The sequence below is a fragment of the Indicator indicator genome, chromosome Z, assembly GCF_027791375.1.
Source record: "Indicator indicator isolate 239-I01 chromosome Z, UM_Iind_1.1, whole genome shotgun sequence".
Taxonomy (NCBI): domain Eukaryota; kingdom Metazoa; phylum Chordata; class Aves; order Piciformes; family Indicatoridae; genus Indicator; species Indicator indicator.
Genome location: NC_072053.1, coordinates 77,405,298 through 77,431,941, shown reverse-complemented (window position 1 = coordinate 77,431,941; position 26,644 = coordinate 77,405,298).

Here is a 26,644-nt window from a genome sequence, read left to right as displayed (position 1 = left end):
GCCCTGGCTTTGAATTTCCTGCCTGTATTTAATATGCCAGTCAGGAGCATGCAATCCCACAGGGAGAAGTGGTGTTTGTATTCCCGCTGATCAGCTCTGTCTGTTATGAACTGTGCTAACAAAGTACTTACTCCAGACACTTTCTTCATTTCATGGGTGCCACACAATGGATGTTTCAAGCACATTCACTGTTTTAAAGCAAGGAACTGCACTGATTTTACCTCTACCATGCTCTCAGACTGTTATACATGTTTTTCCCACTGGGCAAAATCACCTCCCTTGAGCTGAGTGGAAATGTCATCAGAGGGACTGAATAAAATCAGCACTTCTTTGTGTCTGTGTGCTGCTCTCACCAGAATTTACCTTGGCTCACACAACTGCTTTTTGCTCAGATTTGCAGTCACTCAGAAAAATGCAGTGTTTGGCTACCTTTCTCGGCCTACTTTATGGCTCTGGCTAGTGAGGTCTCTTTGTGAAAACTAACAAGTGCAAAAGAAATCAAAAGAAGCAGGAAAGGAAAGTAAATGAAAATCTGCCTGTTCTGGGTATGCTTCAGAACTGACAGAGTTACACCCTTCTACTCTCACCTGTTACAGAAATACTGTGCAATAGGCTGCCCCATGATGGTGAAATTATTTTCTTCTCTTGAAACAGACAGAAGCACTACAGATATTATCAACTACCAGTCTCAGCTGTAAATGGCAATGGGTATTTTCCTCTGTGTGTGACTTTTTCAACATTTGTCAGCTTTGCATACAGTGGCACATTCATATATACTCACGTATGCATGCCCAAAATTGACCAACAGGTCAATATCACACTTTTGGTAAGAGTTATATCCTGCTCCTAATCCACATAGTGTAGCAGGAATTAGTTAACTACGTTCTGCATATGGGGAATTAGGAAGGAAGAAGCAGTTTTTGTCTTCTGATAAACAACATATTTGAATTTTGCAGTGTACTATTACAGGACACCAGCACTCACATCAGTAACGGAAGCAACATGCTCAGTTTTTCCTTACATACAAGGAAATGTATAATGTCTGTAGAAAATTTTTGCTGTCATTTAAGAAGACCCTTAATAGACAGAAAAAAACACATCCTCAAGAAAGAAATCAGTCTAGTGTATACTCTGACGTGGTTTATCTTTTTGATTCAAAGAGCAGTTGCTGACTCTGGAGAAAGGCAGAAATGAAATGGAATGAACGGGTGAAAAAGACATGCAATACTTAATCTGCACTGCAGCTGGCTGCTGACAGGTTCTTGGTAACAACAAAAAAAATGTAATTCCCTAGCTATCATTTCCTTCTTGAGGGAACAGAGAGCAACTGTTGACAATCTCTGCACCCATGTTCTCCAACTGTAAGGGAATAATAACCTGTCCTTTGTTTATAGGGTTCAGCGAGGGACAGCTGAGCCAACAAAGACAGATGCTTAAGAGATCCAAGCCTAAAATGCATTTGTGTTTGCAGAGCAAACCTAGAAAAGCCTCTGCTCTCTAAAAAAGCCTCTGCTCTCTAAAATGAACATACAAACAAAATTTCTGCATTTTGAAAAGATCAATGTAGTTTTGGTCTGTTTAGCTAAATCTAAACTGTCTGATGGTATTCCAAGGGCTTGAAAAGCAAACATACCTGTCTCTGATCTTCATGAGAAACATAAGGTCTTAATCATAGCATGGAAATGAACACAGCACAATGTGTTGGTTATAACCACACCACTGCCTTCAATACATACATGAGAAAACAAACAAACAAAAAAAAACAAAACAAACAAAACAAAACAAACCCCAGAACAATAAATATATCAAGGGAAAACTTGAAAACTGTAAGTCATCTGTATAAACTTTACCTCCTTTCTTTTAATCACATTGCAATAATTTAAAAAAGTGTCAATGAATGTGAGGCTTGCTAGCCTGGGGACCCTCAAAACTTGAAGCTAGTACTAATCACAATTTGCCTTTTGAATCACATTTAAGTGATTGTCACTCTTCATACATCCTCTTCAGAGACGCCATCATCCAGGAGAAACCCACTGTTCTGAGGTAAGAATATCCTAACTTGTAAAAAGGTTTATTTCACAGTCTGTACAGGACAAGAATGCAAACCCAGCCCTTAGCTCATTGTTCTCATGGAATGTGAAGCCACATTTGCTCTTCTTCTCTGTATGTTTTATTCTGTGCTTCATTGACTACATCTAAAAGAGATAGGAGGTTCTATTAATCAGCTCAGCTCTGTGTGCTATTTCTAAGAACCTTGACTTTATCTTCCCTGCTGTCATGCATTGTTCTGTAGTGTGGTATGTCTGCCTTTGTGTTCGGGGAACCACCATTTGAAGCCCATTAAACACCAATAAGAAGTACTGTGGGATGATTTTTACTTCCATGTAGATCCAGTGCAAACGGTCATGGACCCAAAGCACAGCTTCTTCCCTGTAAGGAGTCAAGCTGTTCTTGTGATGCCTCATTGGTGCCTGGAATGATGTAAATTCAGAGTGGTGAAGGACAGCGAGGTACTTATCAATGCATTAACACAAGTCCATAACTTCATGTGCTGTGTAGAAGTACCTGGAGATCTAGACTGAACTCCACAATATTATTTTATGTATCCAGGTATTTCACTGTCTCTCAGCTGGCTCCCCTGCATGACATTGAAGTGTGCTTCAGTATGACTCCTGCAAACACTGGTGCATTGCACATTCATGTCATCATGTTTCTTGAATGCCTCCAGGGATGGTGACACTATCACTTTCCTGGGCAACCTATTCCAATGTCTGACTACTCTTTCAGGAAAGAATTTTACTAATATCCCCTCACACAATTTTGGACTATTTCCTCTTGTTCTATCACATGATACTAGGGAGAAGAGACCAACTAATTTCAGTCACCTCTTCTCCAGTCTAAATAATCTCAGTTCCCTCAGCCACTCCTCATAAGACGTGTTCTCTACACCCTTCGCCGATTTTGTTGCCCTTTTCTGGACATAGTCCAGCAACTCAATATCTTCCTCAGAGTTAGGGGCCCAAAATTGAACACATTATTCAAGGTGTGGCCTCACCAGTGCCAAGTACACTATTACTGATACACGCCAGGATGCTGTTGGCCTTCTTGGCCACCTGAGCACACTGTTGGCTCATATTCAGATGGCTGTCAACCAGACCCTCTCAATACAGGTGTAGACAATCCACAACTAGGTAATTCTCTGTTAGAAGGAATTTGGCTGTAGCTAGGGCTCACCTTAGCCGGCTCAGAAGTATGGGACCTTTAGTACGTGACCTATTAAGTGTGCTCAGTGTTGGAAGAATAAAGACATGAAATTCAGTTACAGCTGTGACAATATGATACTTGCAAGTAAAGCTTGAACTATAGAAATGTTTTGAGTGAGGAAGCAGGAAATACTGACACACACTTTTACTTCTTTACATGCTGCAGAAGGTTTCAAGACACAGAGAAGATAAGATGTACACTTCCGATTAAGCGATGAGTAAAATCTGAACTTAATTCAGTTAAAAAAAAAAAAAGGCAACAAAAGAACAGATTAAATGTTTTTAAAACAGGGCATTTTTCCAAGAGCTGATCTCTGCTAAGAACTGATGGTGTGTAGTGTTTTGTTTGCAGCTTTTCTCAGATAAGCTTGAGTAATTACCTGCCTAAACCTCTGGATAGCTTAATTGCATGAAAAAATGGCACAGAAAACATGGGCATCATGCACCTCTTATATTTCTGAGAAAAGTGTATACACCTTTTGCAGAGTCTGGATACTACACAATCACATTTTATTGAGGAGACAGACCCCAGCAGATATACCCCCAGTTTACACTGGTGTAATTGACCAATGAAGCTAGGTGTCAGGTACATGCTTTCTTGTATCGATGACTGCTTCTCCCTTGTAAGGGGTAGAAGGACAGGGGTGCAGTTTGAAAGAGAGGTGTGTGTTTCAACCTGTCAGAAAGACTCACAATTTAATGATAATTCTGGTTTTATTCAGTACAGGGTTGCTGTGGAGCAATGCAGATGCTTTATTTATCTCTGTGTATTAATCAAAATAAAACTGCAAAACAACAACAAGAAGAAATCTTTTGTTATCTTGTTATGTACCTAATTAGACACTAAGGCTGCAACAGCATCTTTATGAAAGGATGTACCTAAGATGCATTTTTGCAATTGCAGTAGTAACATTTGTTCTGAGTGGTAAACAGAAGCCTTTTGGTAGTGGGATGCTTTAGTTTTGAAAACTGCCAAAAATTATTTGCTTATGTACAGAACAGCAACTACTCTCAGTGCCTGTGAGTCATATGGAAGCAGGACAAGGCTAAGCATGGCGCTGTAGTAAAAAGGTAGGAGTGCAGGAAACGTGCATTATTATGCTGGCAAGCTAAGATATAGGCAGTACCCTGCCATTAAGAGAAAAAAAAAAGAAAAGAGGGGTGGGGGAAAGAGTTGAAGTCAAGCCTGGATATTCTAATGTAATTTGGAAGGGACTGCAGAGTAGTCTAAATGATAATGGTTTTTGACAGTTTGATATGTATTTATAGCTGTTGCCAGCCCTGCCTGAATATTATATAGGATTATCTGGGATTTTCTGGGTTTATCACCACAGGCATGCAGGATTAACAGCCTGATGAAGTCAAAAAGAATTACTCAGCCAATCGAATCCCTATACTTACACAGCGCCCTTCACACAAGGTCCCAGAGAGCTGCACAAGAAATGCAATAACTGCCAGAAAGGAGGGTGAAATAAAATTCTGCCACCTGGGCTTGAAATCCACCACAGAGATGGGATACCAGGTACCTCCTCATGAAAACTTCCAAACAGTCAGTGCCCTGGTAAAGCAGAGTAGGAGGACTACTCATCAGGCTCCCCATTGCTAGGATTAAAAACATTTAGGACTGTTTTAGTGCTCTATGCCTCCACAGTGGGAGTAGATGGTATGATACAAATTCCCAGAGGCAGCTAGGAGCTAGGTGAAGGGAGCTTCAGGTAAAAGTGAATTCCAGGTACACAGGATATCCTGGTGACACAAAACCACTGGCTTGTCTTACCCACAGCTTTTATTTAGTGTTGGCCAACTGCTGTTATTCTTTCCTGTGAAGCATTCCTAAAAATTTTATGTGGCATCCACGGTGCAGACACATGAAATTCTCATGATTTCACATGTGTTGCCACAAACTTGGTTCTGCTGCAGTAAAAGAGTTGCTAACCCTTCCAATGCATTTAATTGCCTCAGACAGAAATAAAAGCACTGAAACAACAGTGAAGCTGATACATTTGAGCTAAAGTACAAATTAAAATCTTGTCACTCATGACAAGGTAGTGGTGGAGACCTTGCCCACATTCCCAAGCACAGGCATGGTAGAAGTCTTGCATCCCACACCACCAGCTATAAGCTCGTCTTGTCTAAGATGGAGATTCAGAAGTAGCTGGCCGTAAAGTGTAAGGCTTAGAGGAAGGGTAAAGGGCTGCCTATGTAGCAGCTAAAGGTGAGGGCTAACAGAAAACCAGCCACCTCTCTCTGCTGTTATCGGTACTTTAGCTCCTTGACGTGATCGTGTTCCACCTGCATAGACTTCAGCTGTGAGGAGAACCAGACAAAAGTCCATGCTGCCTGAAGTAAAGAGGAACAAGCTCCAAGAAACAGTGTTAAGCACTGTGAGGTTTGGGGGAGAGTGTCTTGGAGGTGATTCAAAGGGGTAAGGGTATTCATGAAACTGGGTTAAAACACGTACTTGGCTTATGCTTGAAGCTTTTCCAGTCATATGCAACAATGCCTGCTGGTAGGTGTGTAACATCTGGAGTATTTGCCCAGGGGTTTGCAGGATGGAGGACAGTTGTCTTAAGAAGGTGTCCCCAGGTCTGTAATCAGAATGTGTGTTCTACAAAAGAGTTGCGGAGACTATAGCCTCTTTACTGAAAAATCATGTTAGGACACTAACATCAGTTTCATCACTAACATCAGCTCGTCAGTGTCACTCCTGACCCAGTAGTCTGCTTCCTGCTTTTGAACTTTTTACCTGGACAGAGTTTGATCAGTTTTAAAAGTACAGAATGCAATAAAATGAGAAAATAGCTGCATAGAGTGCATGTGTTGTAGGATGAAATATAGACGTCACAGTAGATTCAAGGCTTGAGAAAAGGTAGCAATGGTGGCATTATTGCTGATACAAGAAAGCAATGTCTTTGCTGCTCGGTAATTATTGTGATTACTACATCTGAAGGTGAAGGCTGGCTGGCCAATTTTCCTGTAAAATAAATCTGTTTTTGAAACATGCAGGTTTTGACATACACTTTAAAAGAATGATGGATTAAATGCTTTCCTGAAGAGTTATTTTTGCCTGTTTCCAATAAAGGTGTTAATGACTGCAATAATGGAACAACATCATAAACACATTAATTTACAAAATGAAATTCAAGAGCAGGTTTTCTCCAGGCTGCCAGGTAATGGTGTTCTAGAAGGGAATGAAGCATGGTCATGCTGACTCATGGAGGTGTCAAAAGCCTTCTTTCACTGAGCACACCTGGATAACTGCTTTGAATCACTCTGCCCTACATGCTCTACCAAGAGAAGTGTGTAATCCATTATGGTGGTCAATAGGAGGACAGTATGTCAGGATTTGCATCTGATTCCCTCTCTGTAGATACCAGGGCAGATCACAGCAGGAATTTTGATTCTAGATGTACATCTTTGGAGCAAAATGAGTGTTTGTTCATGCCATGGGTTAAACACTTGTAATCTATTTGCAAAGTGTAAAAATAACTATGAAATCAGGGGGTTGAGAAATTTCCTGTAAAATTTCTTACCACAGTGAAGTACACTTCAGTGCAGTAAAAATATTTCATTTAATAATATCAAAATATTGCCCTATGATTCTCTACCACTTTATAAGATCACACAAAATAAGTTTAGAACATCCTACTCAGTCATATTTAGTCTTTTCCATTTTTCTTGCAAAACAGAAGAATTTTCTACCAAAAGTGGCAGATGCTGACCAGGTTGTTTGCTGTGTCCCTGAGAGGAAATGGGCTCACATTTCTGCTCAGGATTATTTCTGTAACGTTTACAATACTTAGAGAACTTCCAGGAAAATTTTCTCCATAACAATTATTCTTTTGCCTCGTGGTCAACAATTCTAGTGCACACAACCCAGGGAAGGACAAAGCAATATCTATCTTCCATTTCTCTTTCATTCACTGTCTTTCAGGAGACAAGTGTTGGATTTGTTCCTGTGTTTATGCTAGAGTGAGCAAGGATGAGCAGGTGGCTTTTGTGCTTTAAGCAGGATGGTCTTGGGATGAGCTGCTCCTTAGTGTTTGTATGAAAATGCCATCCCTTGAGAAAAATCTGTATTGTGTCTTTAGTATTGTGGTCCTTGTTGTTGATGTATGTGTGAACTCTTCTGACCACGATTGTGTCTGTACTGCACAGTGAAAATGATTTTGGTTTTAATCTGGGTGTGTATAAGACAAGCCTATGCTAAGATCCATGAACACAAAAACACATGCATGTACATGCATACAGCTTTCTAATGCCTCATGAAAAAGAAAAAAATATTATTCTCATTTTTATGAGTGCAGTGATAGGGTTACCAGGCTAATAAATGAAGCATGAATTATTCAAGACTCTACATGTCATATGGATCTTTTAAATTACAGCCAAAGAAATGGTAAAACTGTAAGCTTCTACCATTCTTACAAAACCAATTTAATTGCAAAGACATAATATAGTTTCTCCCCCTCTTTTAACCATTTGCTATTTTAATGAATCTAGAGGTAGTAGCTTAGGTAAATTTCCATAATGTACAACTAATGAGATACCAGGTACATGAATAATTTAGAGGTCTTGTGCTGGACCCTCATGAAAGGACCTTTCGCAAGGAATATAATCACACAAAAGTGATCTCATATTTCCTGCACACTTTATTTAACAGAGGCATTGCCTGTAATTATGAATTGTGTATACAAACAGATGATTTTTGTGAATATACTGGAGCTTACTAGGCCAAGACAAGGATATACTTTTCTAATGCTTCTAGGAAATGAATTCTGTTTTTTCAAAGCACATAAAGGAGGATAGAAGAATTGTATTTAGAGCTGTGAGATTCTTTCAGGAAGAAAGCATTTGGAAGGATCTGATGTTACCTTGTGATTCACACTCTTCTACCTTCTCTATCAGGATATGTATTTTCCTTAATTTTATTGAAAGTGTTTATACAATCTCATAAAAGGCTGTGTAAACAGTTCGTATACAACTGTGTAAAGAATTGTTTATACAGTTGTTTATTTCAATGTATATAGTAAATTGTTAATGATTTTTTATCTACCCTTTTTCCCACTCAGCAGCAAGATACAAGGGCAAGGCTGAACTGAAAAAGAAAATTAGTGAGGCAAATCTCACATGATGTAATCGGGTCTTTCAAAAGAGTGTAAAAGAACTACATTAATTTACACCAGCAGACTCTAAGAATCTGTAATGGGGGAAAAACATAATTAGTACCAAATACTGGTATAAATAAATGCTCTGTTCTGCCCTCTTTCCTCTTTCTCTACACCATGCTAAGATTTCTATTTATCCTATCATCTTTTCTGCGTTATCAGAAACATGAAAATAACCTTCAAAACTTGACGTACTGAAGGGAATTGTACATTAAAAAGAAAAAAAAACCCACAACTACAGAGCAGAAAAATTTTCCTTCCATAAATTGCTCTCAGTGGTTAAGTCTCATATTTGGACAGAAAATGTACTACATTATCAAAGATGTGCCTAAACCCACTTTTTAAACAGACCTCAAAGGTACTGCTGGTGTCCAAGCTTTTCCAGGGGTGAATTCTTGGTATAGATTAGTACTACCATCCAAATCCATTTATTCTGGCCATCCTGCATCAGCAGCAAAAAGTGCACTCTTTCAGAGGGCTCAGTTCCTTTTCTGGGTTTATTGCTGTCTTTGTTAGGTTTCCTTCCTTATGCTTTCAAACTTCTGGAACACAAGATGTCTTCTCCAACACAAAGGATCAACCTGCATATTCTCCATGAAATAGTATAATAGTGTAAAATACATCTAGCAGGCTATAAAGTACTCACCAGAACTAGTGGTATAACTGATGAAACATACAGATTTTGTCTGTTCTACTATATTTTAATAATGCTCAAGCTCCTAACCGTATACAATGCAATTTCCATGTGTGCAATGGAAAAAAAATAAAAAAGAATGGCAAAATTGTATTATGCATGCAGCTGGAGATGGCTGCTGATCACAAATTATGGAAATTACATCTCTGTTTATGTGGGTTACAAGGAGAGCATTTGGTCCCAGTGTCTGGGCTGGACACTTTCAGAAGGAGCTGAAGGGTCCACCACACAGAGTAAAGCAACAGGATTTGGGGTATGAATGATAGGAAGCTATCTGACTTCAAAAACCCACCATAATACCTAACTACTGCAAGTATGAGTGGTACCATCAGTATTTTCATGCAATTCATGCTTCTGTAGTAGTTTGCTTGCTTCTAAACAGTCAAACTAAAAAGATATTCTCCAGACAGCATAAACTCATTACCAAGAAGCACAGAGGAAATTGTCATTGGAAGCCACTGGTTTAGAATAAACTGAAGAAAAACTGCATTTTCGTGGCTGCCAATCTTTCCAGTTTGCTAGTGCAAAAATTTCAGCAGAAGAACAGACTAATGAGCTGGGTGTCACCCCACCTTACTCATCATCAACAGAATTGTCAGCTGAGTTCAAGCTGCCAAGTTTGCAGCAGCAGACAACATAAGAGGCAAAAAGATCTCAGCTTGATATTTTCAGGTCCCTGGCTGAGCTTGCTGTCTGGCAGCAGGAAAATGCATCTCCCAGCTTTTAAATTGAGCAAATTATATATGAAAGAACATTGAAGTAGAACAAATATGGAAGCTGTCACACACAATCATTTTTAGGGAGTTATTTTTGTGACAGCTACTGAACCGAAATCGAGGCTGAAAACACCATAAAACCATCACACTTCCATTTCATGATTTTTTGAAGTTGCAAGTCTCTAGAAGCGATAAGGAAGCAATTCTAAAGCCTACTGAAATCTGTGGAGAACTGTTAAAAGACAATACTGCACCATACTGCAGTGAAAGCAGCTAATGTTGAAATGATACTAGAGGTGTGTTGGCTGAATCCCTGCTTCATGAAACTGAGAATTAATAGTGGTGTCATCAGTGGTGTTTACAATTTTTTCTTTTGTTAATTTGGTCTGATATATTTTTTATGTTTTTTTTTTTTCTTGGAATATGTCTTCAGCAGAGGGGAGGTCTCAAGAAGCACTTCTTCCTCCACTTTACATCCCTTCTATTCAAGCCCTAACACACATACAGTTCACATGCCACTTCAGCAGAATACAGTACTTCTGTGGTACCACACACCCAAGGTGGTGTGGCACTTTGTTGCTCTCAGATAATTGATTTTGGGATACTAAACTAATCCTGCTGCTAGCTGGGTACATCTGCACAGGCACAGGTTAAGCATATCTGCACAAACACTAATAGAGGTATGGCAATGGCAGTAAGTGCATAATAGCAAGGGCTTTGACACAACTCAGAAACCACAGTAAGATATTTTAGACCCTTTTTAGGGTCCTCAGAGATTTTTGTAGGCTCATAGTCAATACATAGTCTTGTGCTGATGTTTTTCATTACTTTTATCTTACTCTCTATATTAAGGTAAGAGTTGCTAGGCTTATGTTTACTGCAATCTTTCCCTCATTTTGCAGGAGCCTGTAGCAGACAATCTGATATAATTCACTCATCTCTCATCTACAGGCTGTACAACTGCAGGGACCAGTGCCAAAGCCAGAATGCACAAATTCCAAAATGGCAATAATATTTGTTGTTCTTTCATAGGTGCCCCATTGTCCTGGAGACTTGCTCATTGAACACCTTTTAAAAGCCACCAAACTGCTCTAAAAATGTAGTTACACTGACTTTTAATCAAGATGGGCAGTTCTGCTTGGTAAAGCTGATGACACCAGTTCATTTTCTGAGAGAAGAGAGCCTTCAAGAATATTGCAGTGGAAATGCAAAAAAATTAGTGAAAATTAACTTTGAGTTTTCAGTAAAATTAAGATCCCTTTCCCAATAGCAATTCAAACTATTATTTTGCTGACAATGTTGGCAACTATTAAATAAGTCACACTTTCTATCTTGTGCTACTCTGCTGCAACATTATTCTTCTCTTTTTTCTTCCTGGGTATGTGTTTGTACTTCTCACACCCATCTAAGCTCCAAGATCTTATCAAAACAGCTTCATTAGTCTTCTTCAGACAAATGATCATCTACACCAAATCCTACTGCAATTATCAGGGCAAAGACATCTTTGGTCACTCACAATGTCTTGAGATATATGTGTCAAAGCAGCTGAAGAATGACAGTAAAAGAAAAAAAGGAACAAACCAAACCAAACCAGATTTTTCTCCTTGAAAATATCCCAAATCTGCTTTTGGGCTTGTTTTATTCAGAACTCTAAAAGCAACTTGGGCTTCACCTTTTCTAAAGAGGTGGTCACTTCACAGACGCAGCTCTGTTTATGCTAGTGACTTGGTGGGAACTCCAGGTCTAACACCGTGGCTGAGCTTGATTTAGCCTAGAAGTTGGACTAAAGACTCCCAGAGATTGCCTCTGGAGTGAACTATCTTATGGCATTGTTAAAATGAAACTGTGTAAAAATTTACAGTAAACCATCTCCAGAAATATAAGAAAAGTAGCAGATAACATCACTAAATCCTTCCTGCTTCTTTCTCCTCAGTTTCTTAACGTGGTTTATGGCGTCCCAATTTTTCCTTCATAACTGCATTAACCAGCTCTTCCCCCTCCTTCTCCTTTATTCAGGAAAACTGTAGACAAATAAACCCAGAAAACACTTTTACATTGATTAGAGATAGAGATTTTAAGATGATAAAACTGCCTTTGTCCATCTGGAACAATGCAGTAACAGTTTGCTTTCATATTATGCCTGGGTTTTGTCAGACATTTGTGCTATTTTTCACATATCTGTTAAACATTTATGTGTTTCTTTTCCACATCATTTATGCCACTGTTGTTACTAACAGAAGGCCATAATCTCACTACTCAGAGGTGGCAGAAAATTTATCCAAGATTCCTTATGATATTGGATGGGAGCAGAGAAAAGTAGCTTTGTTTCACATTTCTTCTGCAATGTGCATGCAGATTACATTGCCTTACCTTGAATTTTGCTTCAGTGGAGTATTCTCTTGTAGAGCTTTTCATCTGTGCTCTATCTTGCTTAGGAGTTGTGTGTAATCTGCCAGGGGACCTGGAGGAAGAGAAGCCTCTCTTCAGTTGTAGGTAACCACATGCATTATTTGCCAGCATAGGAAGGTGAAAAGCTTCCATATGTCTATGGCATCCTCTTGTGTGAGATGCTGGGGTGGGGAATCTGCTTAGAAATACATTACTCAGATGTTTTCTCTCTCCTATTTTCAGCTGTTCTGATCTGCTTCTTGACCCACTATACCTTCTTCCCCACAAAATGAAAAGTAAAAGCAACATGTCCCTCCAAAGGCACCTCTGGCTTGTCATCCTGCCTACTGACCCCAAAAACACACAGAGAGGACCTGGTCCTGGCAATGAGTGGTGTAGATCCCTCATACTACACCAGAGAAGACTTGCTCTGAGGAGCCCCTGGACAGGTTGAAGCCCAAGTTTCAAGCCCACATCTAGCAACTGTCTTTTGGTTATCTCCTTTTGAAACAGAACATCAGCTTCTCAGAGCCATTAGACTACACACAACAGGCAGCCATTTCCTAGTAGACTTCCTGTCCCTCTGTTTTCTCCATATACCACCCTTTGTTTGCCTTGTTGCCATTTTATCAGAGCTGGAATGCTGCATCCTGGCTGAGGAACACACCTTGTGTTCCTTCCTTTTCCACACTGACTGCAGGCACTAGCTGCCTGCTTGTGTGTTTGACTCCTGGCTGAATAACAATGTGGTGAATCTGCTGTTTCACAAGTTGGTGTTTGCGAAGCTAGTGTTAAATTCCTTGTAGTGCACATGCAATTTACTTCACATGTTTATATTATATCACATTTTTAAATTACATAAATACATATGTAATCACTCTTATCACCATCTTTACCCTTGTGAGAGTTTTTCTAACCTTTAAAACTCACCCTTCTGGTGAGCCCTCTGATCTGCTTGGAAAACAAGTTTTCTTAGGTGTTACTACCAGCATATGGATGATGAACTTATTCTCAGCATCCGTGACAGTGTCTGCCTGCTTGAAGCCATTCTGAAACAAAGACAGCATGAAACTTCAGACTGAGGTCTTGCTGCACTAGAAAAAGAGTAACTCTGGAGTTTTCTGAGTATTTTAATCTCAATACTGTTATCAGTATCACAGAATCATATAATGACTTGAGTTGGGAGGGTCTTTAAAGATTGTCTAGTTCCCAGACCTCTGCCATGGGCAGGAACACCTCCCACTAGACCACATTGCTCAAAGCCTCATCCAGCCTGGTCTTTAAAATTTCTAGGGATGAGGTGTCCACAAGTTCTAAGAGTAAACCATTCCAGTGTCTTACCACCCTTATAGTAAATGACTTCTTCCCAATGTTCAATTTAAATCTACCATGATCTAACTTAAACCCACTGCCTACTGTCCTATAGCCGTATACCCTTACACAAGAGTCCCTCTCCAGCTTTCCTATAGTCCTCCTTCAGATACTGAAAGGGAGCTATAAAATCTCTCTGCCAGTGTTCTCTTCTCCAGGCTGAACAGTCCCAACTCCCTCAGCCTGTCCTCACATGAGAGGTGCTCAGCCCTCTTTGTGGTCCTCCTCTGGACCCTCTCCAACAGTTCAATGTCCTTCATGTGCTGGGGGCTTCAGAACTGGTTGCACTATCATTGGCATGATTCTGCTATTGGATGAAGAAGGAGGAACGAAGTCCACTTTCTTACTGAAGAGCTTGGCAAAACTCCATCCTCAGCAATCTTGGCTTTCAGCCACACAAAATATTTGCATTGTAACTGTACTTGAGAGAAAATGTGCTCTCATCATAAAGCCGCTCTGCAGTTAAATTCTGTGAGTTCTTTATCTGCTTGCTCCTTTGGAAGTAGCAGGTACTGAGAATAAGAAGTGATCTGGAACAGGGACTGATCCTTTATCAATCTTGCAAATGGAAAAAAAAACCCAGACCATTTTATTTTCCTAGTTTATCTTGTGAGAAGACATTGAAAGGAAGAAAGTGACTGAGAGATTTCGGTTTTCCTTATTTATTAAGAAGCTGTTGGATTTTTTTAATAAGATGCTTAATAAAAGGGGGAATGAAAGTATTAGCTGAAAAATATCCTGTTGCATCTAAAATGGAAATTGAAATCAGTCACTTAAAGACTGGGAATACAGGTTTCTCAAGTCAGTATATCATATTTAATAAATTTCATAGATTAATAAGAACAGAAGTTTCCAGTTTTAATAAGTGCTTCTGGATAGTGATGAACACTACCACTAAAAGCCAAAAAGGCAAGAAAATACTGCAAAATACTAAAATAGAGAAAGTGACAGATTTTCTTTCCCTTTTCCCAAGTCCTTTAGTAGAACACAAATGACTGTGTACTCCCCCTCACAGTGTTGAAAATGTCAACAAACAACAAATATTGTTAAGAGCTAGGTGTTGATGGAAACCATGAGAATACCTATAGTTAGGTGGCTGACTTAATACACTTTCTGTAACTGTTTTTTTGAGTTTTAGGACTGAATGGGGAGCTCAAGAGGTCCTTTAACCTGTGCCCCTGGTTGCTTCTACTTTCTCTGTATCTTGCATGATACATAATCATAAAGAACTAAGTTATAAGAACACTGCAAGTATTTCAGGCAGTCAGCTGCAGTGCTTCCTTGTCCTCAATTTGCAAAGATAATTATAGGAGTCATATATATATCCTAATATCCTCATTAAATCCCCTCATATATGAGAGGGGATTTAATAAATGTTTATAAATATTTGAGGGCTGGGTGTCATGAAGGAAGGGACAGATTCTTTTTACTTGTGCCCTGTAATAGCACAAGGGGCAATGGATATAAACTACAGCACAGAAGGTTCCACCTCAATGTAAGGAAGGACTTCTCTACTGTAAGGCTCATGGAACACTGGAACAGGCTCCCAAGAGAGGTTGTGGAGTCTCCTTCTCTGGAGACTTTCAAGTCCCACCTGGATGCACTCCTGTGTGACCTGTGCTAGATTCTATGGTCATGCTTTGGCAGGAGGGTTGGACTTGATCTCCAGAGGTCCCTTCCAACCCCAGACATCCTGTGATTCTGTGATACACATTATTCTTATAATTAAACTGAATGGTGCTTCATTTGAGTTCCACTTGATTTTTGCCCTGTGCACTATAGCTTTGAAAACAAAACAAAACAAAACAAAACACTTTTTTCTCTTCTCAAAAGGTTCTACTAAGGAATATGTGTAACATTTCACAGCAAACAAAATTGTTAAGAACAGCACATGCATTTTCTGAGCACAAAGAGGCAGAGCACATAAAGTATCTAGCAGACACATAGCAATACACACATGATTTCATTCATGTTCATGCAATTATTTAATTCATGATTCTTTGTGCATATATGAACATCGAATATTCTTGGGCAAATGAAGCCCTGTGACTTTTAAAACACTGCAAAATAGTTAAGAGGATGTAAATGAAAGTTATAGATGTTCTAATGCACCATTGTATTTCAGTCTTGGCACTAGAATGACGTTTCTATAGCCAGATATATGTAGAAAAAATATTTTTTTCTCTCCTCACTCTGTGGTGACCAAAAAACACAAACCACACTTCTTAAGCTATTTATTAGAAGCTTCAAACAAACAAAGATTCTTTTCACAAAGACTGTGAGCTGTAGGCAACTGCATCAGCATCGGCTAGCTCCGTGCTGTGCTCAGACCCTTAGAAGAGAAAAGGGGACTCCCGGAGACAGGGAGACATCGAGAGAGAGTGAGTGGGAGAGGGGTGGGCAGAGGTGACCCGGCACGACTTGGCGTCTCTCCGAGGGTGCCTGAGAGGGCGGTGTGGCTGGGGGCGTTCCCGGAGCAGCCGCAGGAGATTTAAACCGAGCGAAAGCGGCAGAGGCTCTCCGACGGCGAGCTGCAGGCAGCACTCTTCCTGCTCATTGGAACCCAGCGAGTGGGGTGCCCCAGGGAGGGATGTGGCCAGAGAGCTGGGAGCAAGTGGCCATTGGTACAGGCAGGCTAACAGGCACAGGGAGAGCAAATAGAGACTGAGCGTGCCCCAGGGGATCCTTTTGAGTCAGCTCAGCAGTTGGCAGGAGCAGGGTGTGTGGGCAGGACACAAGGTGCCTCAGTTTTGCTGAAGGCATGATGGTGGCCACTTGGAGGAGGAAGACTCTGGTCTCTGCACCCACCAAAATGGAAATTGGCATCCAGGCCATCAGTTGTGAGCAATGCCACAGCCTTTCACAGGCAACAGGGGGCAACACTGACTAGGGGTGTGTATGGTATGAGCAGGTTTTGGACCTGCTCATCCAGCTGGCACAGCTCCAATATGAAGTGATGGAGCTCAGGGAAGAGGTGAGTAGGTTAAGAATCATCAGGCAGAGTGAGAGGGAAATGGGTAACTTTCACAAACTGATCTTTACAAATACAGAACAGGAGTCAACTCTTAGTGGGGCAGAAGATTCGATATCCTCTCATCAGCAAGCCCCCAGCCCTCCTGCAGTTACTGTAGTAACTCACCTGTGCAGGGTCAATGGGAACAGGTAGCTACCTGATGAAACAAAAGATACAAATGGAGCAAATGTGCTCCTTTTAGAAGCACACCACCCACAGTGCCCTTGCAGAACAGGTATGAGGCTCTGCAGGAGGAACTGGTTGTGAGCAAGGATGAGGGCTCCCAAAGGCCAGAAGTGCCACAAGGGCCAGAAGTGCCACCATGGCTGACTCGCCTCAGGCCAGCCACAAAAACTGACCCTGAAAAGAAAAAGTGAAGGGTGGTTGTTGTAGGTGACTGCCTGCTGAGGGGAGCAGAGGGCCTGATATGCAGACCAAACCCACTTCACAGAGAGGTCTGCTGTCTGCCTGGTGTCCAGGTAAAGGATGTCATAAGTAAACTTCCCACCCTTGTGAGTCCTTCAGACTATTACCCACTTCTGGTTTTTCAGGTGGGTAGTGATGATGCAGCAGCGAGAGGCTCACAATCAATTAAAAGAGACTTCAGGACCTTGGGGAGACTGTTAAAGGGATCAGGAGCTCAAGTTGTGTTCTCCTTCATCCCTCTGACATCAGCCATGGATGAGGGAACATTCAGGAAGAGCCAAGAGGTCAATTCATGGCTCTGGGACTGGTGCCATTGACAGTGGTTTGGATTTTGTGATCATGGCACAGATTACAGGGCTCCAGAACTGCAAGAAGCCAATGGGATGCACCTGTCCCAGAGGGGGGAAAGGATTCTAGGACAGAAGTTGGCAGGGCTCATTGATAGGGCTTTAAACTAGGTTTGAAGGGGGAAGGGGTTGTTAATCTCATGCTTGCCTGTGACAAACATTGGGGCAGCTCACCAGAGGCAGAGGGATGGATTGCCAGCAAGGGCTCTCAACTTGTTGCCCTGAGGCAAGCCAAGGATGAAGCACTGGTCACTGTTTGGGCAACAAACAGGATGAGTTAAGGGCCACTGTGCTGCTAGGATGCTATGACATAGTGGCTATTACTGAAACTTGGTGGGATGATTCCCACACCTGGAATGTGGGGATAGACAGGTACAAGCTCTTTAGGAAGGACAGGCAGGGTAGGAGGGGAGGAGGTGTTGCCCTCTACATCAGTGAGCAGCTGGAATCGGTGGAGCTCCAACTGGGGAAGGATGATGAGCTGGTTGAGAGCATATGGGTGAAGATTAAAGGCAAGACAGGGGAAGGAGATGTTCCTGTAGGAGTCTGCTACAGGCCACCTGACCAGCAGAACCAAGCAGATGAGGCCCTCCACAAGCACATAGAAGTGGCTTTGTGTTCACAAGCCCTGGTCCTAGTGGGGGATTTCAGCCACCCTGACATCTGCTGGGGGGACAACACAGCTAGGATGTTCCTGGAATGCATAGATGACAACTTCCTCCTCTTCCAAATGAAAGGAAGGTTCCTCCAAAGAGGAACCCATGAGAAGAGGTGCTGTGCTATTTTGGACCTTGTTCTAACCAACAGAGAAAGGCTGGTGGCCAATGTGAGGCTCAGGGATAACCTTGGCTGCAGTGACCATGAAGCAATAGAATTTAAGATCCTTAGGGCAACTAGGAGGGTACATCCCAAGCTTACAACCCTGGACTTCGGGCAGACTTTGATTACTTCAGGGATCTGCTGGCCAAAGTATTGTAGGACAAAGCCCTAGAGGGAAGAGAGGCCCAAGACAGCTGGTCAGTATTCAAGGATCACCTTCTCCATGCCCAGGAGCAAAGTATGCCCACAAAGAGGAAAGCAGGAAAGAATGCTAGGAGACCTGCCTGGAGGGGCAAGGAGCTCTTGGACATGCTGTCACACATAAAGAAACTCTACAAGGAGTGGAAGAAAGGACAGCTAGAATTGGGGGCATATAAGGAAGCTGCCCAAGCAGCAAAAGACCTGGTTAGAAAAGCTAAAGCTCGGTTAGCATTAAGTCTAGCAAGGGAGATCAAGGGGAACAGTAAAAATTTCTATAGGTATATTAATGATAAAAAGAAGACTAGGGAAGGTGTGGGCTCCCACAGAAAGGAAACAAGGGAGCTGGTGACAAGGGACATGGAAAAGGCTGAGGTTCTCAATGACTTCTTTACCCCAGTCTTCACTGGCAAGGGCTCCAACCACATTCCTGGAGTAACAGAATATAATGGCAGAGACTGGAAGAAGGAACTGTCCATTGTGAGTGAAGATCGGGTCCATGACCATCTGAAGAACCTGAAAGTGTTCAAGTCCATGGGACCTGATGGGATACACCCATGGGTGCTGAGGGAACTGGTGGATGAGGTCATTAAACTGTTCTCTATTATATTCCAATAGTCATGGAAGTCCCATTTTCAAAAAGGGAAAGAAGGATGACCCAGGGAACTATAGACCAGTCAGTCTCACCTCTGTGCCCAGTAAGATCATGGAACAGATCCTCCTGGAGGCACTGATGAGGCAGAAGAATAATGAAGAGGTGTTCAGCACAGCTTCACCAAGGGCAAATCCTGCCTGACAAACCTGGTGGCCTTCTATGACAAGGTCACAACATTAATAGATGAAGGCTGAGCAACTGATGTCATTTACCTGGACCTGAGCAAAGCCTTCAACACTGTCCCACACCACATCCTGGTCTCCAAGCTGGTGCAGTCTTGGTTTGATGGATGGACCATTCAGTGGATAAAGAGCTGGCTGGATGGCCACACCCAAAGAGTGGCTGTCAATGGCTCCATGTCCCAGTGGAGGCCAGTGACAAGCGGAGTCCCTCAGAGCTCAGTCCTGGGACCAGTCTTGTTCAACATCTTTGTCGGTGACATGGACAGTGGCATTGAGTGCACCCTCAGCAAGTTTGCTGATGACACCAAGCTGTGTGGTGCAGCAGACAGGCTGGAGGGAAGGGATCCATCCAGAGGGACCTTGACAGGCTGGAGAGGTGGGCCCATGACAACCTCATGAGGTTCAACAAGACCAAATGTAAGGTCTTGCATCTGGGTGGGGACAATCCCAAGCACCAATATCAGCTGGGCAGTGACTGGTTTGAGAGCAGTCTTGAAGAAAAGGACTTGGGGGTGCTGGTGGATGAGATGCTCAACATGAGCTGTCAATGTGCACTTGCAGCCCAGAAAGCCAATCACATTCTGGGTTGCATCTGCTCCTCTCTGGTGAGACCTCACCTGGAGTACCGCATCCAGTTCTGTAGCCTCTGTTACAAGAAAGATATGGATGCACTGGAACATGTCCAGAGAAGGGCACCAGGATGATCAGAGGGCTGGAGCACCTCTCCTATGAGAACAGACTGAGAGAGCTGGGGCTATTCAGTCTGGAGAAGAGAAGACTCTGAGGACATCTCATTGTGGCTTTCCAGTATCTTAAGGGGGCCTAGAAGAAAGCTGGGGAGGGACTTTCTAGGGGGTCAGATAATGATAGCACTAAGGGGAAAGGAACACAAAATAGAAATGGGTAGATTCAGATTGGATGTTAGGAAGAAATTTTTCACCTTGAGGGTGGTGAGACACTGGAACAGGTTGCCCAGGGAGGTGGTAGAAGCCTCATCCCTGGAGGTGTTTAAGGCCCGGCTGGATGTGGCTCTGGGCAACCTGATCTAGTGTGAGGTGTCCCTGCCCATGACAGGGGGTTGGAACTGGATGATCCTTGAGGTCCCTTCCAACACTAACAATTCTATGATTTAAAAGAAATAATAATTCACAGTTGTGTCTTTGAGGAGGTCCAAAAATGAGACTCAACAACTTTGATTTTCCCTGTCTTAATTTTAACTTTTGCTGTTTGGCTCTCCTGTTATTTGCTCTATTCTCATAGAGACAAAACAGGGGAAATGGAGGAAAATTTGAAACTAGGAAAATAATCATTCTATGCAGTGAAATTTTCAAGATATAAGGTAAATTTTTTGTAGGAAGACCATTTTTAACCTCCCACCTTTAATTTAAAGGAGAGCATTTAATCCAATGTTGCTATCTATAAACACATCCACAAATCTTTCTACCTTTTTCAGGTAAAAAGTGTCAGCTTTGTTATGGTTTTAAGCATATTAAAGACACCAGCAAGTGGATAGGGGAGAAAGAGTGAAACTAACTGATGATATACAGATCTTGATTCACTGCACATATCTCAGGCAAAGTGAACTTCTGAGAAAGAAAAGGAATCTGGACAAGGAAGGCAGTATGCAGGTAAGCTCAAGGAGGGACAAAGGTGATGATGTGAAAACCTGCTAAGATTATTGTACTTTCACAGGCTGATGGAAATAAATGAATATCTTCAAAAAGTGCCAAGTCTGTAGGTTTGCTAAAGCAGTTTGTGCTGGATGAAAACTAGATTGCTGCACAAGACTAGAAAATACTCAACTTTGTTGAGAAATTTGTGATCACTTTCAAACATAATTCTGTCTCACAGACCATCGGTGTTTGTTCTCCAAAGTCCCTCGGGCAATTCAGTTATATAGGAGAACAAACCAGTGAGTGTTGTGAAATTGCCTGTTATGAAATGAACAGTATCTTAAGAAAAAAATGAAAAGAGATCAATTGTGCATGAAAATGCAACCTTGAATAGCTTTTTGTGACTTTCCTTTTTCGATTTGACCTAAAACCTCTTTAGATATCTGGAATACAGAGCAGGTAGTGACTTGCAAAAAACCCACAAACATCACATCTTTGTGGTATATCTTCATGCCCATACACCTTCTAATTTAAATTCTGTAAGGCTTCATAACTTTTGGGGCTGAAAAGAGAGTTTGCAGGAATATATGCTTCATTCCAGAGACATTGTTTTTAGTACATGGCAGTCTGCAAGTTTCAGCACTTTCACACTCCAAGATTTTGATTAAATTCAGAAGAAATAAAACACAAGGATCTGTGGAGAGGTCTAGCACAAGTACATAATGTTCATACAAAAATGCTATTGTAACACTACTCATTTTGTGATTTGTTAATTGTCTTTAATCCTTCCACATGGCTAGCCAGTCTCAGTTTACTCATATGTCACTGGCACATCTTTTATGAAGTATAGTTGAAGGATCCATTAATACCTCAGCAAAAGCCTAAGAATACAACTTCCAAGTTCCAACTTTTGGATTTTTGGTAGCATAAAAAAAAAAAAAAGTAAAGATTAAATGTAATATAAATTTTTATTATTCTAGCTATGAGTCCAGCTATGAGTCCAGCTAGCTCACTCTGGTAACAAAATTCCCTTTGGAAAAGCTGCTACTAAAAAGCCAGAAGCCATGTGGAACTTGCATTATAAAGAAGTTTACTGGGAAGGTATGGAGATTTATTCTTTTTGGTGGGTTGAAAATTCCACCCCCCAACATTAACTTTGACAGACCAACTCAGTTTGGAAGCAAATGAAAACTGTATGTACAAGCAAAACTACAGTCTACAATGGAATACAATGAATACTGTACAAATGCACAATATTCACAATATTTACAGGTATTTGCAATTAACAAAACAAGGACCCCCATGGCCAAAAGACCAGGGGAGCTGTAACAGCTTCTCTCTCCCTGCCTCCCCTTTACCCCCCCATGCAAAAGGGATAAGAGAGAGGCAAAGAAGTTAATACCAGAAAAACAATGCAGCCAAGGTCAAGCAGAAGCCAGCAGAAGCACACAGTTAGTGTCTTCCCAAGCAAAGAAGCCAGAAGAAGAGAGAAATTGTTTTGTGAACCAAATCTTATGGGAGATCTCTCTCTAATGGAATTGTTTAGAATAATAATTATTTTCCTTTTTACACCCAATAGTGATTTATTTACATTTTTACCACTTTCTCCTCATCATCTGTGAAAAATTTTAAAGGCATAGTCTAAAATTACCACAAACATCTTGCAGTTCTTTCCTGTGGTCAACATGATGCATGAAATGATTGCTGAATCTGTATTATGCCTTGGAAAAGAGCACAATAGGGTAACAAACAATGACAAATTACTACAACTACTGTTAAATTTTCCAGACTTCCTACTTAGACTGTCAAATGATCTTTGATGTGGGAAGGACATTATCTACATCACAGGTAGAGAGAATCTACATGCAAAAACAAAATGGACAGAAATCTCTCGCAGAATATTAGTTCCTGTTGTTCCACCACAGAGGTTTCTGCAGTTTTCAAATGTATTTATGATGGCAGCATTATTGTGTCCAGTTCTGGGCCCCTCAGTTTAGGAAAGATGTTGAATTGCTGGAGCATGTCCAGAGAAGGGCAACGAGGCTGGGGAGAGGCCTTGAGCACAAGCCCTATGAGGAGAGGCTGAGGGAGCTGGGACTGTTTAGCCTGGAGAAGAGGAGGCTCAGGGGTGACCTCATTGCTGTCTACAACTACCTGAAGGGAGGTTGTAGCCAGGAGGGGGTTGGTCTCTTCTCCCAGCCAACCAGCACCAGAACAAGAGGACACAGTCTCAAGCTGCGCCAGGGGAGGTTTAGGCTGGAGGTGAGGAGAAAGTTCTTCACAGAGAGAGTGGTTGGCCATTGGAATGTGCTGCCCAGGGAGGTGGTGGAGTCACCATCCCTGGAGGTGTTCAAGAGGGGATTGGACGTGGCACTTGGTGCCATGGTTTAGATAGATGAGGTTTAGGGTGACAGGTTGGACTCGATAATCTTTGAGGTCTCTTCCAACCTTCTTGATTCTATGATTCTATGATTATTTTAACTCTGACAGAGAATAGAATAATATTACTAATGCTTTAGTTCCACGTGCAAAATAAATGTTGGGCTTTCTCTGAGATTGTTTTAAGCACTGAGAGAAAGCTGAACTCACTCCTTTTTCCCCTTTGTTCTACATCAGCTTTTCTTCATAATCAACATGTTCAAAATATGCTTCATGTCTAACTGTTCACTGAAAATCTCAGGCTGAGTTGTTAGCGATCTTTTGTGATGGTCCTTTCCATGTAATTGATTATGTCTCCAGGAAGCAGCCTGGTTCTTGCTCATGTCTTTGTCTGCAGCTGCTCTATTTAATACTTCAAAGCAGGCAGAAATACCCTATGGATCACCATTAAGGCTGGTCACCGAAGTTTAAGGCACTCAGACGGTCCCTTCCAACACTGTTTTATTTATTTGCTTCCTTTTTGGTTTAGATGTGAAAGTTTGTACTGACAGATGTGCCACTTCTCTCTTTAACCCCAGGGAAAAGCAGATGAGGCTGTCAGCAGTTCCCTGCCTTTTAACTGAAATATGTCAGAAACAAAAGAAGAGTAAAAGCTGCCAAGAAAGATACAGACCTGGGAGCTGCAGGAAATAAGATATCTCAAAATAAGAGAGGAAATCCAAATTTTTGGCCTACTCATGATAGGCTCTAAGTTTTGGTCAAAACCACAAAAAGTAGAAAAAAATCAAGACCTCAACATCCAAGTGTTAGCAAAGAGTATTTTGAAAACTCACAAACGATAAATAAGTGGCAAAATAGTCTATCCATATAGTTTTATCGTGCATAGCCTTAGATATTTGAAGGGGTCTGACAGTCAATATTGCACACAAGATTTGCTTGTAGTGTGTAGCCCTTCTTTACTAGGAAGAAACCAAGCTTCTGAAGTGGAAGAACCTATGACCTCAGAGCTACCTGAATTATAGCTTCATCACTTCAGTGAAGAACATCTGCAGCTAACTCCAACTCTCTGATAAAACAGGTGGGTCCACAACAGAGACCCTACTCCATCACTCAGTGTCCCCATGGTAATTTGTGCTTTGTTGGTGTTCTCTTGCTTACAACAAATGTGACCATTTGCAGCCAGACAGTGTTTGGAGCTATTCAGGAGCAAACTGGGGAAACCATTTTCAGGTGATTTCTTTTTTGTCACCAAAATCAGGATTTAGAGGAGAGTTTTGATTCATTGCTCTCTATTTCTCACTCTCTAGATTTTACATCAGGATTTACATCTTCCCCAAATGTTGGGGAGATTCATTATTATGGACATGATATGAAAGAGGGTAGATTTTGATTAGATATTAGGAACAAGTTTGTTACTCTGAGGATAGTGAGGCACTCAACAGGTTGCCCAGGGATCTTGTCAATGTTCCACCCTGCAAGTTATCAGGCCAGGCTGAATGTAGTTTTGACCAGCCTGATCAAGTGGAAGGTTTCCCTGACCATTGTGGGAAGCAGATGATCTGTAAGGTCCTTTCCAATCCAAAACATTCTATAATTCTATTTAAAAAACCATAAGTTTCAGGTAAGTTCAGTTCTTGTTTCTTTTTCTAAGACTTGTTTTGTTCATACAGTTGACCACTTATGCTCATCAGAGGTGGACTTGAAAAGTTAAACAAAAATTATTATTGCATCCAAGTACCTTCATTTTTTTGTGTGTTTGGTAAATCTAAATGTGATGTTTTGTTGCATTATAATGTGGTTTGAGTCATATATTTATGCTTCACAAACAACTTTACTGGGCATCTGCTTTCTTTATTGGAAAAGGTCAAAGAAACTACAAAAGGAATTTTCATGTGGACCATCAAAATGCCTGTAACACTTCCAAGCAAAAGATTTCTGTGAGAGAAATGATAATAATACACACTATTCCTGATAAATTTACTTATGTCTTGTTCTAATTTACTGCTTGAGATTGCATCCCTGAGTCTATTCTCCCCAGTTCAGTCTGTTCTGACAGCCACTGTGATTGCTGAAATAACCACTTTTGTACATATTGAAAATAATCCAACCACAGATGGAGATAAATAAAAGGGAAAAATAAATAACTAAATCAAATTTAAAAGAGGAAGAAAATTGAGTGGCAAGTGGGGGTTATTTTGTTTTGATCATGCCCATAAACAGTATCAGCAGTTAAGGTGATGTTATGTGTGAGGAAAAGAGAAAAACCCCTGTTTTATTACCTAGCCTCTGAAACAAAATGAAAGATAGTAACCTGTACAGATTCTATTACTGCACCTTCCCAGGCCAGTACAACTCTTTACTTCAAGATTCTTGTCAAAGCAGCCACAAAAATGGTTAAGAAAAAGCTCTTATGTATATATAATTAGATCAATTTTCTAGTCTATTTATGTGTAAATGCTGGGTTCCTCTTTGAGGTGCATATGTATACTCAAATATATAAATATATCTCTAGGGAGCTCTGTGTGCGCACACATGCGTGTGTATGTACATGTATATCTCAAATAATGATTTATACAAATGTAGAGACCATTTTATGATGCACTCTGCTGACTGATTTTTCAGACAATCCACATCTACTTAAAGGAGTTGTGGCCATTTATCTGTATATTTTTCAGCTCTCCATTCCTGTTTACATAAACCTTTGATTTAAAACATAATCTGAACTTGTTTTGAAACCTGCGGGTCTTGAGCATGTGCTAAAAGTCATCCAGAAGCTAAAATGTTTTGCTAAATAGGGAAGAACTTAATCTGTATATCTATATATCTGTTATCTCTCTCTCTCTCTCTTTTCTATCTATCTATATCTATCTCTATCTATCATCTATCTATATCCATCATCTATCTATCATTTATCTATCTATATCCATCATCTATCTATCTATCTATCTATCTGTCTATCTATCTATCTATCTGTCTGTCTAATATGAAAATGAAAAATAAAAACAAAATAAACTGTTACTAAAACCAAACAGAGATTAAATGTATTTACTCTGTGGAATTTGCTGTTGTGGAACACATGAAAAAAAAAAAAAAGAAAATTTCACAGGCCTTTTTCTTCAATTATAATTAGATACTTTGCAAGTAGCTTAACAATATCAAAGGGTTTGTTCAGTAATTAAAGATCATACTCAGCTGGGTACTGAAATACCATCAAACCTACCAGGATAATCAGGATTTAGTACATTTAAATATATGGGTTAAGTGTTTAAACCTGTAAGAGAGAAGGGTGAACCAATGGAGTTATTTGTGGTAAAATACCTATAGCAATGAGATCCACTGTTAAAAGTGGCTGACTGAACATTTTATGACAATATGCATGTTGCTCATAAAGCCTTTGTTGTGGTACACCAGTAGA